The 15,148-nt window shown below is 39.3% G+C and overlaps 1 protein-coding gene across 6 annotated transcripts in view; it reads left to right on the plus strand.

Annotated features, from left to right (window-relative positions):
* PEX10 (peroxin 10) overlaps positions 1-15,148 on the plus strand; it is a 273,167-nt gene that overhangs the window by 144,798 nt on the left and 113,221 nt on the right. The gene's annotated exons all lie outside the window — the stretch shown is intronic.

The following is a 15,148-nucleotide window of genomic DNA, read 5'->3' on the forward strand; positions in this document are numbered from 1 at the left end:
CCTGCCCCAACTACAGACCTATTCTTCCGCTTCGCTACTCTATTTTGCTATGTATGGAGCTGTCCACTCCCCACTGATGCCTTCGTTCACACAGAAACCCGTTAAGTCATTGTCTTTGTACTCTCCTCCGTCATCCGTGCGAAGTACCTTGATCTTCTGTCCTATCGTATTCTCCACTAGAGCCTTGAACTCTTGGAAATGACTAAAGACCTCATCTTTGGTCTTCAAGAAAAAGATCTAGGTTTTTCTGCAATAGTCATCGATGAAGGTGACGAAGTACTCGTATTGTCCGAAAGATCTAGTGTACATAGGGCCACAAATATTCGAGTGTATAAGCTACAACACACCATCTAATCTACTGCCACTTCTTGGGAATGTTGCTTAACATATTTCCCAATTACGCACCCCTGCATACATCATCGTGTTTCGTGCTTAATTCTAGAACACTTGTCACTGTCTCCCTGAGCATCCTAAGTGCTCCATGGTGTTAATGCCTCATTCTCCTATGCCATAGTTCGTTCAGGTATCTCCCACTGCGACTGCTGTCACTGTTGCTACTGCTTACTGGTGCCTTTGGAGAGTTGTTCTACAACTTGTACAACCTGTTGCTTCCTACTCCAATGTGCTTCATATTTTTCTAGTTTCAATGTTTGATAAATGTCTTCTTCCCTACAAAGTGGACATCATATCCCTTATCCTGTAGCAGGGACATTGAAATTAGATTCATGCCTAAATCGGGCGCATGGAACACATCTGTAACGCTGGTGCTTGCTCTTGACTCCCTCAAAAGCTCGATGGTATCTCTCCCAACCGGAGTACATTTTCTCTTGTTTCCCATCTGAATCTGGAAGTCCATTTCCTCCTCCTTGTAATTGGAGAAGTAATCTTTAACTTCTATCATATGAGTTGACACTTCACTGTCTTTATACCAGACACCTTGTGAAGTTGAGCTAGAGAGGCAAGCTATTTGAGCGAATTCTTCCTCCAATCTGGAAGACAAATCTGTAGCCTTCTCAATGTTGAATCTCGTTGCGGCCATACTGGAGAAATTTGAGAATTTTACTAGAGAAGTCCTGGATATAATTTTTGTATGCTTTTCTCTTTCTGCCCTACTTAGATCTACAACTACAAACCCTTGTTGCAAGTCTCTATGCCCGGATCTACTCAATAAATCCACTAATCTGCTCACCGGAACTGCTTCCCGGCCACCACACTACCTGCAAACTTTGCTTATGAGGCTATTTGAACTTTTCCTCCGAGCTGGATTTGAAAATCAATTTTTCCTCCTCTGCAATTCCCACCTGTGGCTTGGCTTGTATGGATCTAAACCCTGCGCTTCAGATCTCCTTCTGAAACTGCACGATCTGCCAATCTTTTGCCTTTTAGCCTTTAATCTCATCAACAACGATTTGATACCATGTGAATTTTCCTTAAATTGCAACAACTAGAGTCTATTCTTCTAATTGATTAGCAATTTATTTGTTTTATGACAAATAATGAATAAATCACACTGCAATTCATCACAATAAAAATATGTTGTGGAAGTAAAATCACGAACTGAGAAATAGATGCACACACATAAAAATAGACGCCAATATTTTGCACTAAAAAGTCCCCGAAAAATCTCCGAAGGAAAAACCAATGCAACAGATGAGGGTTTATTTTATTATTATGCAACAAATTTGAGAGTACAATAATCTGGACGCTGAACTGGCAATCCTCTGACAAATATTTGGCAAAATAATTTGGAGATCAAGGATCTTCTCTACCAATCTATTCGGCCCTTTCTGGCCTGCTCGCACCCCTCACTGGTTGCTCGCACTGTTAGACAAAATGCACACTACTGGCTTTATGCAAATCGTACAACCCTGAATCCACCTCCAACTGGGCCATTTAGCATCCCTCTGTCTCTGGAAGAAATTCGCTCTGGCTTTCAGACACTGATCTAGCTTTCAACAACTGATCAAACCCTCTTCCAACTACATGCACTACTGGGCTGGCCAATTCGCATTGCAGAATTCAACCTCTTTTGCAAACTATTCGACCTCCCTTTTCCTACTGCTCTGGCACTAGGAAATCACTGGGAAATTCTTCAAAAACTTGGTCCCAAACTTTCTGTTGCTCCCTTTACTAATCTTTGGTTTGAATTCTTCCCTTGCTGAGTACCACACACTGGGTAATTCACACTGCCTTGCTCCCTTGCTCTTGCAATTGTGTATATCTCCATCCCATCGACTTGCTCTTATAATCTCCCGCTGGAGCATCAAAAACCAAGACCTAATCGTGATTGATGGCTCAGATCATCTTAGACTTGATCCAATCATCTTCTGGAAGTCTCTAGAGCATAAGTCGATTTTCTCAATTAACACCCATTAATTAATCAATTTTCCTAGGTTAGAGTTAAGCAATTTTTAATTATTGATAAATTAATTTAATTGAGTGGTTTCTAGGTGTTTTCTCCGGAAACCTTTTCTGGGTTTTGGATATCTCATGTTCCTTAGCCTCCTTGACACCTTAGTGACTAGAACACCTGTCTGATGCTACCACAATATCCAAAAAATAACATGGCCATGTGAGTAGTTGATGGAGGTTCATCATCCTAAGTGTATAGATGTATGCAGGGAACAATCCCGGAGGCATTGGTTATTGCTTTCCTCGTCATGCTTTTTCCACCCCTTTGGTGTGCCTTGTACTACTTTTTAATAATGCTTCGTAAGAAGCATAGCTTTTAATGGTATAACATTTTATTTACCCCTTAAAGATGAGTTAGTGTCTAGCTCATCAAGGTTGGGACATGCAAGGGTTCCTTTATTATATGATGGAGCATCTAGTGCTTAGGAATAGGTTGATGGCTAGTGAGGGGCGTAGAGGTCATGCTAGGATTTTTTCCAGATGCTATTCAATGCCTTGACCATCTTTTACATTGTGGCCATCTTATGCTTTTATCTTTCTTTTAGTTGCATCAACCTTCAAGGGAAAGTTTTTTGGCCTTGACTCAAGGATGTGGATGTGAGGGTGCCAAATCCCAATGAACCAATTACAACAAACCCAAAGGATGGATGTGAAATCAAGGGAATGAAAAGAGGTCTTAAGTATGGGATGGTTATGGATGTGCTGCTTCAAGCCAAGTTTCACAAGTATTGCCCCTCATTTAACCCTAAAGCATCATAGGAGGTCCTATTGGACTAGGGATAAAATTTAAAGACTAACCCACCTAGTAAGGTGAGAGAACAAGTTTACAATCAATAACGGTAAATCATCTAGATCACCCCTTTATCCATGTTAGAATGCCCAAAACATTAAGTAAAAGTCCTTGATTGCAAAAATGGTTAAAGTACTTGCCGAGTGGTGATTGGTGCAAATGGCCGAGGAATGTGGCATATCATCATAATTGAGCAATGTATAGAGCTGTTGGTTGGATGGCTGTCGAAAATAGTAGAAAATTTATCCTATGGGGTTACCCACTTTTGGTGGGTAACAAGTCCCGTTGACTAAAATAGTACCCTGCATTGCCACATCACTAGCACATCGTCATGCCTAGTCACTAGATCGCTAATGCCCTTAGGAATTTTGGAAATATGCCAGATGGGTTTTTGTTCTTGTTTTGTAGACCAATTTTTACATAATGCATGGAACATTCTAACTAGTCTTGATGCCATTTTGCCACCTGAAAGCTCCATGTGCCATTGGACTTGTGTCCTCAGAATCTAGTAGGTCTTGTGGGGGGATCTCAAAAGACAAAATCTAGACCAAGCGACAACACTATGAGGTGTGGCCCACTGTCACCACAACCACTACCTGCTGCTCATTAGTGGATTTGCATCACAAGGGAGGCTTCCCTATGTTAGGTCAATTCCAAGGGTTAGAGGTGACAAGGATAGGCCAAGGACAGTCGTTGCTTCCTTCAGAGTCAGACTAGGCTTGGCATTTTAGAACAGTCGTTGCATCTTAGTTTACTTCAAGATATTTGTCTGTTGAAGGGTCCCATTCTTGGATATACATTCCATTCACAACTCCTGTAATGCCAACTTTACGAACAATAGATTCCAATTCCACTCCCTTTTCCGGTCCATCAATAAGCTCCTTTGCATAATATGGAATCACTGTAAAAACCCTATCAAATTCTAGTATTCCAGCTTTCATTCAATTTATTTTCCTTCCTTTCACTGGTTTGTCATACCCATCTATAACATCAAATGAGCTCTTGAATGCATTGGGGAGATTAAGAAGAGAGAAGTCTGAGGAAGCAAATCTGCCTTGATAAGCTATATTGTATATGCAATATGCAACCTTGGCATTTGTGAAAGAACTGGCAGGATTGTAGATACTCTTCAAGTAACAGGGAAGAAGAGTTGTATGCCAATCATTGGCAATGAAGACAACATCCTCCCCATAAGTTTCGCTAAAGTGTTCATTGCTTGAAAGATTAAGAATCTTTGGAGCTTCAATAGCTATCTGACATAAGAGGCTAAAACAGAGTTCATTGTCTTGGTAGTCCACTCCTTTTTGAGAACCATAAATCTTTCACCATCTAACAATTTTTACATGGCCATTACCACAAAGAAATTTTGTTCTTGCTTGGCAGAAAATTATGAGCAAGGGTTTTATTTTTGTTATTATACTCAGGGTATGCATCTGATATAGCAAAAATTTATAATCTGTGGGTGTTGGGATTCTCATCCCGCTTTCCTGCTTGCGTGGATCCAATCTGCAGCCAAGTTTCCATAATACTATTGATTAAGAAACTGCAGTAAATTGTGAACATCCAGATTCCAGGCTATCATGAAAACTACTCAAGAACACATGTAATCCTGTACAAACTGTTTGATGCTGCACTTATTCTCAACAGATGACTGGAGGAAGACAATTTTTCAAGCTTCATTGCCTTCTTTCCCAAATGTTTTTCCATCTTCTTACTCATAAAAACCGTGGGAATAAAACACAACATCGACACTGAAAGCTCTTGACTTGAGAAAATTACCCTCGAAATTGGAAGGTTTTGACCCAGATTTTTTTTCAAATTGGAAACCTTCATATATTCAACGCTTGTTCTAATGTTGAAACCATGAATGGTATTGCGGGGGGAGTGGGGGAGCGGGTTCATAGTTGTTTTTGGTTTTCATGAGGGGGGGTGCGCAATGTTGGAAAATCAAAGTAGTTATATTAGGGTTTGATTCTCCTTTCTTGATAATTACTTGTGAGTGTGTTGGCTTCTTTGACTTCTTTATTATATTATCTTTCATCAAGCAATTACCATATTATGTGTGTATGAAGATCACAAAACAAGAGACACAAGATGTAGGGACTACGACAGGCCAAAACCCCCCTTGAGGGAAAAACCCAGTCAAAATAATTCTTCCTTTCAATAGTATTGTTTGAGACGCTTCACCCTAAGCAAAGCCTAGACCTTCCCTCCACACCAAGTTAGCCTCCCAGATCTTCGATCCCTTTCCAACAACTTCAACTAGGCAACAAATTTCGGCATCAGGCAACTTCTGACAACAATGAAGCTTGGAAGACTTCGATCTCCCAATCTAGGGCACAAAACATAGAGAGAGAGGCACCAAAAGTTTGATTTTCTTCTTCTCCTTAGACTTCCCCAAACTCACACTTCCTTTGGCTTTCCGGCAACAGACTTCACACTTCCCCAACTACTCTTGACATATCGAACTAGCTTGAGATGTGATGCTGCAAATGACTTCGACTAGCTTGTATTTATAGGCTTCTTGTGGGTCGAATAAGTGTCCTTAGGCCGATTTGGTGTGGAGGATACAAAAATCATATTTGACTCAATATTTAACCTTTTTACATGATTTGAAAGCCCAAGAAGGGTCTCTTTGAATGTACGATGACTCTATAAACTCAATATTAATCCTAGGAGTCCACAATGGAGACTTTGACTAATATAATGATGACCCAAGCATGAAACCGATGCTTTAATAAGTCATTGTTACAATAACAAAAAATCTTTTCTTTATTCTTTTGACAAGTACATTTCATGATGACTCAAATACATTAAATGAAGACTGAACCTAGTTACAATTTCCAACACTCCCTCTTAACTAGGGAGGTATTCATCATATACAAATACAATAGAAGATCTCAAACTATATGAAACAATGAAGAACTTTAGGCATCACAATGCCATGGACTAGATTTCTGACCAGGGCAATCTATCCATTGGTTTCTCAATAATTTAGGCATCGCAATGCCACGGACTAGATTCCTGACCAAGGCAATCTATCCAAGTGGGAATAAGGTGGACTCAAGCTTTCAGCCCCTCTAGGTACCATCAAGCTTACTTGCTAGCCATCAACCCAGGGAACTAGGTGCATATCCATGGTCAGAGCTCTACGACCCACGCCACCCTTTCCTACTTTGGGACCTAGACATCAACACAAAGTGTCGGCCATATGTCCTCCCAGGCAATGCTTCACTCACAAAGCCTTAATAAATCTCTTCAATTTCCTTATCATCAATACAATCATCAATGTCTACCCAACCCAACAAGTTTCTCAGATACTCAAACTTCTTATTCGGAAGAGCCTTTATTAGTATGTGTTAAATTTGGCAACTAGGGCCAAACTCCACCTTGGATAACTCATATGATGGAGATGATATTTTTGTTCGATCCCTCTTTCTGAGAGGTGTAGGATTGATCTAAGATTCTAAAGATCTTCTCATTTTGACATGTATAAATGGAATTATGAATTTATTGCTTCTATGGTCAAATTGTCAAGGTCGGCCAACAATCTAATGTAGGCTCAGAAGCCCAAAAGTCACATCTCTTCACCTTTAATGTTGCATATAAATAGAAGGAGCATCTACCTATTCATCATCTCACACATGTCTCTCTCTCTCCTCATTTGATTGGGTCGTAAGAATTGCAGGGCAACCTTCTTCTCCTCCACATGTGCGAAAGTTTGACTAGGGTTTTCTGATATCTGTGTTGACCAACTTGCAGTAGGTTTGAGCAACGTTGACCAGGCAACAGTTGACCTTGTTTGACTGCGTTTTTCTTGGGAGAAATTTTGTTTGGGCAAACCACATTTCTTGGCACAAATTTTGAGGTTTTCTGGGCTGTTTGACCAACGTTGACCACAAGTTTTACTCTGTGTTGATCGAGTTTGACTGACTTTTTCTAGACTGTTTTGGGCTAATTCAGACTGTTTTTGGAGGCCGAATTGACTGGGTTTGACCGAGCTGATTTGGAGGAATAATTTTGCTGATTTGACCAGTGTTGATTTTCTGGTTAGGGCATCCTGTTGACTGCAGTTTGATTGGACAGATTTGACTGTGTTTGGGCAAGTGAATTTTGTATATTGTACTCTCTCTGCTGAACTTTTGAAGAATAATAAGAAGACTTGATCAAAGGGTTTCCCCACATTGGGGTTTTTCCTTGGCATCCGCCAAATATTGTGTCCTCTTGTCTTGGCTTGTATTTTGCTTTTTATTTATGTTCTATTTGCATTTACTATCATGTTAATGTGATTGCTAATCTGGAAATTGATATTGGGCTAATAAGAAAAAAATGAAGTAAATTGCTCTTAAGCATAGAACATACCATTGTTATCTAAAATTAACAGTATGTCTGCTACCTGATCATCTGTCGAGACATACTCCAACTTCACGATCCCACCCTGCACCAGGGTCTTAATAAAGTGGAACTTATTATTGATATGCTTCGTTCTTGAATGAAACACGGGATCTCCAGACATCTTGATACAAATTTGATTGTCACAATTAATCACAGTAGGACCCAGAGACTTCTCGAACAAATTTGTCAGAAGCTTCCTTAACCAAACAACTTCCTTTCCTACTTCACTTCACATGCAGCTACATATTCTTCTCGACACTACTTAATGCAACGAGATCTTGCTTCCTACTCATCCATGAGATCATAGCAGCTCCCAAACTAAAACATTCTCTGGTAGTGCTTCTTCCATCAGTCTTACTGCCACCCTAATCAGAGTTTGTGAAGCCAACGACCTTGATGTAGAGATTCAGATCAACATAGCTCTTCACGAACCCAATGCTAAGTAGATATGCATTCATCCTTGCATACCATGCCCTAAGTGCTTGCTTCAACCCATATAGGGCCTTCTTAAGTCTGCAAACATGAGAGTCCCTGCTATTAACTTCAAAGTCTTCTAGTTGTTCGATGTACACTTCCTCATCAATGGTCCCATTCAGAAATGCGGTCTTCACATCCATTTGATGGATATTCCACTCCATTGTAGCAACCAATGAAACCAACGTTCTAATGGTAGTGTACCTTGCTGTAGGTGCAAAGGTTTCTTCATAATCAATGCCTTTCTTTTGAGAGAAACCCATTGCAACGAATCTTTCTTTATACTTGTATATACTTCCATGAAATGCATGTTTGATCTTATAGATCCATTTAGATGTGACAACCGATATGTCACTAGGTCTATGAACAATTTCCTAAACCCCATTCTTCATGATGGATTGATATTCTTCCTGCATTGCTTTCTTCCAAACCTCTTGATGCGCAACTTCCTTGAATGTAGATGGTTCGAATTCAATCAATTTTTTTCATATATGCAGCATAACCATAATATGGTGCAAAGGTTGGGATGACCACCAATGAATAGGCTCACTTGGTCCTTCTTCTTCGAGATTTGTAGTAGAGTTTTCATGATGAACTTCTTCTTCTTCAAATATGGGAGCTTCTTTGTCATTAGAATCAATAGGAATATCCTTTGATTTCTTGTATGCTTGATTCTCATAAAATATGACGTTCTTTCTTACTTCAATATATCTTCCTTCCTTGATGTAGATTCTATATGCTTTTGAAGAGAGACTATATACAACGAATATTCCCTTGATACTTGTAGAGTCCAACTTCTTTTGCTTGTCTTTCGGAACATGGATATGAGCTGGACTTCCAAAGATTCGAAGGTGATCCACACTCAGCTTCTTTCCTGCGAATACTTCTTCGCGTGTCGTATTATCGAGACTCTTATGAGGACTTCTATTTTGAATGTATACAATTGTCATCGCTACTTCTCCCCATAAGAACTTTGGTAGATTTTGATCAAGGAGCATAGTTCAAATGCCTTCTTCAATTGACCTATTCTTTCTTTCGGCCAATCCATTTTGTTTGGGATAATAGGGAACAATGAGCTCCCTCTTAATACCTGCTTCCTTAAAATATGCAATCAATTCCTTAAAAGTGTATTCCCCACCATTGTTAGATCTCAAATTTTTAATCTTTCTTTTGGTTAGGGTTTCCACTTCAGCCCTAAACTCCTTGAACTTATCAAATACTTCATCTTTTGTTTTGAGGAGGTAGAGCCATGTCTTTCTAGAATGGTCATCAATGAATGTCACATAATAGAGATGACCTCCAAGTGATTTGTCAGACATGGGCCCACACACATTGGAATGGATGAGGTCTAATATCTCTTTAGACCTAGTTTCACTATTATGAAATGGCTTTCTTATATGTTTTCCTAAAGAGCATCCCTTGCACACACCTTCATGATCCAACTTCATATTAGGAATACCATGAACCAGTTGACTAAGAGTAGGGATGACCTTATAATGTAGATGACCATACCTCCTATGCCATAGCTCAATGGGACTTATTTCCATATGAACCAAAGCTTGAGGAGGTGGTGTAATGACTCTATAAAGACTTCCTTCACGAACTCTAATAACCCTAGCTTTATCAATGCTAGAGTCTTTTCCCCAAACCAATACTTTTCCATCAACAAAAGCAATTCTTTCCCCTTTATCTTCTAAACAAGAAATAGAAAGCAAATTCTTTTTCAAACCTGGAACATATAGAATGTTGTTGAGATGCAACTTCGATCCATTATCCAGCTTCAACGATGTTGATCCCAGGCCTCTAACAGCATAGCTTTTGTTGTCACCCAATTCCATTGCATGAGAAGATGGCTCCTTTGATAGTGTATGAAGTTGTTTACTTTCTCCTGTCACGTGTCTCGATGCTCCACTATCAATGATCCATGCATTGCCGTCATTAAGAGAACTTGTAAGAACAACTAAGAATCCTTGACTTTTGACCTTGTTGAATACGTAGTAGATGACATTCTTGATCCAGCTTCCAACAATGTTGATACCCATTCTTATGTAGTTCATCAAAGAGGGAGAATCCATGCCAACAAAGTGATCTTCGACTCTTCCTAACCTTAGCTCTGAAACCGTGTTGGAAAATCAAAGTAGTTATATTAGGGTTTGATTCTCCTTTCTTGATAATTACTTGTGAGTGTGCTGGCTTCTTTTACTTCTTTATTATATTATCTTTCATCAAGCAATTAAGATATTATGTGTGTATGAAGATCACAAAACAAGAGACACAAGATGTAGGCACTATGTCAGGGCAAAACCCCCCTCTAGGGGAAAACCCAGTCAAGATAATTCTTCCTTTCAATAGTATTCTTTGAGACTCTTCACCCTAGACAAAGACCAGACCTTCCCTCCACACCAAGTCAGCCTCCCAGATCTTTGACCCCTTTCCAACAACTTCGACTAGGCAGCAGCTTCCGGCAATAATGAAACTTGGAAGACTTTGATCTCCCAATCTAGGTCATGAAACATAGAGAGAGAGGCACCAAAAATTTGATTTTCTGCTTCTCCTTAGACTTCCCCAAACTTGCACTTCCTTTGGCTTCCCAACAACAAACTTCACACTTCCTAGCTATTCTTAAGATATCGAACTAGCTTAAGATGTGATGCTGCAAATGACTTCGACTAGCTTGTATTTATAGGCTTCTTGTGGGTTGAATAAGTGTCTTTAGGCCGACTTGAACTCTTCTAGGCTGACTTGAACTCTTCTAGTCCGACTTGGTGTGGAGGATACATAAATCATATTTGACTCAATATTTAACCTTTTTACATGATTCAAAAGCCCAAGAAGGGTCTCTTTGAATGTAAAATGACTCTATAAACTCAATATTAATCCTCATAGTCCACAATGGGGACTTTGACTAATATAATGATGACCCAAGCATGAAACCCATGCTTAATAAGTCATTGTTACAATAATAAAAAATCTTTTCTTTATTCTTTTGACAAGTACATTTCATGATGACTCAAATACATTAAATGAAGACTGAATCTAGTTACAATTTCCAACACACAATTCACTTGGACTTGCCATGTTGGATAGACGATTTTGGAAAACAACCCACTGCAGAACCCCCTTCCATGTTAAACACCGGATGACCTGGGGGTTTGCAATGGAATAATGATCTTTGATTTCACAACTTGTGATAGGATCTGGACACGTATCACCTTTCATTTTCATAAGGTGCACAACTCCTTCAACCTTTGGCTACCATTCTTTGTGTGAACTAGTAGTTGGGCGTAGAGGATGCAACAACCCCGATGACTACATAGGTATATTTCAGTCAAAACCAAACAACTAAGATTCAACCAAATGAATTGAGTACGACTTCATTTGGCTGCTATAAGTCCTCTCATAGACATCCAAGAAAGGAGCAACTCTATCTCCATGAGCATCGACTTGCAAATACAAAAATTCTACGAGGGCTAAGAGAGTGCAGCTTTGAGGAGTACCCTTGCACGTCATCTTAAACAGAAAGGTCACAAGATTCATTGCTCCTCTACACTATGAGCACAACTTTGCAACCGTTGTGATTCTTCTAGTGACTTCGGTTATGACAGAGGAAAAAACAAGAGAATCTACGATGACAACTGGTTGTTTGATGCTCATGGAAATTAGCATTACACCTGTGCGATTGAGGAGTACCCTATTTTGACATCAGGCATTTCATGGCATTGGGCATGATCGCCTCCTTCTAAACCTGTGCCCTTCATTTTTTTATATTTAGTCTTGGGAGATTATCCCACATTCATCCGGTGAATGGGTTTGACGGTGTTTATATACACCTCCACTCTAATGGCATTTCAATGTGTTGTGCACCCATTTGGCTCTTCCCTAGTCTTGGCATGTTGTATTGAGTGCTGGATTGATAGTGAATTTGATTGCTTAGTGGACTTCCATAACATATATGGCATAGAATAAGGACGTAGAGTTTAGGCTTTCAAGCCTAATCATTCTTTTACAATTCTGTAATATAAAGCATTAAAAGGCCCAAGAACATGCCTAGCCCTGTGGTGAACCCAAGAGCTCAATTAGTGATTATGAACTAGATTTTGAAGCCCAAAATTCAAATTTTAACAAAATTTAATTAAAAATTTGCATATGACCAACAATTTAGCCAAGGACGAACTTGACAAATTTTGAAGCATTTTCACTGGATAACAGGGTGCAAAAAAATGCTACAACAAAACCATTAAAGAATACTTGATTAAATGGCATCTGCAAAACTTTCTAGTGGAAGATTTGTATTGGGAGACACTTTTTTTCCAACAAAATCCTTCTTTACGCTTGCTTTGAGGACAGAGCATATCAAACGGCAAAGACAAGATTACATACATAAAGTCTAGACTCTAAAGCTCATATGTTAATTAAAAGACCTGAGTTTTTAAAAAGGCACTCACTTAGGAATATTTATACAAGGTCCCCACATTGTTAAATCATCATCAATTATATATATATATATATATATATATATATATATATATATATATATATATATCAATCAAAAGAAGTTATAAGTACATACTACATACCAATTAACATATCGCAAGCTGGTAAAAATACAACATACCCTTTAAGCTTATCACAAAGTAGGAGCTCAAAATGGTTCAAGACCCTATATAGGGCGTCCACCATCAACAAACCCTAACTGGGGAAACATGGCCTAGCAAGGCATCACACCAAGCTACTCTTAGGCACTTCAAAAGTTCAACAACAATCTGAATCAACACCAATGAATTCACCCTTGATCTTCCACTTGCATCACACAAGTGTAGGAGATTTTCCAAGCTTGCACTAGACATGCTCTAAAAGCATAACATTCCAAGCCTCCTCCAGCGTTTATTTAGCACAAACCCCAGGTCCTCACACAAGACCATCAAACCCTAAAAAATTGTGTTCGAGTTTTTGCCTCTTACAAACTCTAGCACCTTCCTCCCTGTCATCAACACAAGTACAAAGACTACAAACAAGTTCATAATCAAGATATTATTAGAATTCCTGCAAACCTAGCACCCGACACCTAATTCCTAGCAGATTAATGATCTACTAATCAAATGCACAACTAGTTTCATTAACATGAAAATTTAGTAGAAGCAAAATTTACCAATCTCAATAACGAAAAATTGACACAACAAGTTCTACCCAATCACAGTTCTTCATAACTTAGGTTACCTTAATGGGAAAGTGACCCAATTGAGGAAATAATTACAACAATTGGATCTTATCCAGTTGATCTAGACCTCCTTGGCTGATTTGGATCTGCTTGCTACCCCCTTCTTGGACCCAACACACTTACTGAGAAGCCTCTCTCAATCTTGTGCTGTTGTATGGTATGTCTTCTCCTTCTCCTTAGCCTAGATTTTATAATTTTGTATTGAGCTAAATCCCTAACTCTAATCTCCAAAGTGATTGATGACTAACATTAGATTTCGCCTCACTTGAGATCAAGGGCTGAAATTAAAACTTAAGTAATTTACTTTACTTTTCCTAAGTTTATTTTAGCTCGATAAGCCAACATAATAATTATGTGCTTTTCCTTAGTTAGACTTAAGCTAAGTCACAAAAATAATTTGCTCACACTAGAGCAAGTGTCTAAGGAGACTCTAAGTGACCTTTGCACGCCTAGACACTTAGGCTTATGCAAAAGTACCTGCACGAGCTACAAATATCAATAGATACAATGATCCAATGATTGCTCTATTATAATCAAAGACTCTCTCCTCCCTTGTATAAAATAGGTGAGGGTGGCCAACAACATAAAAGGTGGACTAAGTCCACAAGAAACCTAATCTAATTAACAAGATAAGGTCTCCAAGTGAAGTGCTATCAGTCCAAGGCATACACACATTAAAAGATCGATCCTCAACTAGTGTGCTTTCCAAGCATGGGCTCCAAGTGTCAAGAATTCCTCATTACAAGGCTCCTTTCTCTCCAAGACAAGCACCCAATGATTTAACACTTCTCAACAAAAGTGTCTTTTGGGTTCACAAGCAACCTTAAGTAATATGCCTTAACCCAAGCATCTTCAAGTCAAGCACTCATCCTTTTAATGTAGGTCATGTGGTCCTAGTGCTTCTAGGGCCAAACACCTTTCTTCCTAGTGCCTGTTGCTCATCCTCCAAGCTACATCTCCCATGTAAGCAACCATCTCCCCAACATGCATGCCATGTAGAAGTTACCAATGCCACATAAGATATCCACCTCCTCAAGTACTATGCCACTTCTAGCACCAAGTCCAAGGTCAAGCAATCACCTTTATATATATATATGTTGAACTAAAGCTCTAAAATAGAACTAAGGGGCTAGGGTTTTAGAATGCACCCCTCATCACATGAAGGTACATCTAGCATGGTATGAACACTTTTGGAGCAACCTAAAACCTAACATTAGGATCCCTCTAGTGTAGTTCCATGTGGGATCCCATAAAATTTGGATGGAAATAGATCACCATATACCATGCTCTAATAGGACCTTCTAGCTTTGCCACTTATATAAGCCAGAGATGGAGATGCATCTTATTTTCATATACCCATTTTACTATGAGATCCATGGCTGTTAACATTGCCTTTATCACAATGTGTGGGGCTCCCTCTCTACTTTCTCTTGTTATCCCAAGTTCCAACTCAAGGTGCCTCGTTTTTTTTCATGGGAGATGTGTTTGGAAACAAATCTCAGTCTTTGTAGGCCCCATCTTGGCCTTAGGCTTATTAAAGAATACCTCATATTCTTAGGTTTCATTGCTCGATCATAGCAATAGGTGACATGTAGAGGTCTAGGATAGTTTAGATCATAGATTGATGAGACTTCGTCTCTTCGAGGTATTTGAGACCTATGAGGAGTTGCCATTTTATATTACATATCACGCATCACTACACTGACAAAGGCATCAAACCTAGATGGATCTCGACACGAGGCGCACTTGACTGCTAGCTTACCCCCTTCTTCTAGCTAAGTAGCCATGCCTATATCCAAGGTGTCTTCCCCTTGACTTTGGATGATAGGAGAGTGGAGCTTTCTTATTTGTTCACTCTC

Source organism: Pinus tabuliformis, chromosome 7 (genome assembly GCF_031772625.1).
Source record: "Pinus tabuliformis cultivar Carrire ecotype Pingquan chromosome 7, CPIR1, whole genome shotgun sequence".
NCBI classification, from domain to species: domain Eukaryota; kingdom Viridiplantae; phylum Streptophyta; class Pinopsida; order Pinales; family Pinaceae; genus Pinus; species Pinus tabuliformis.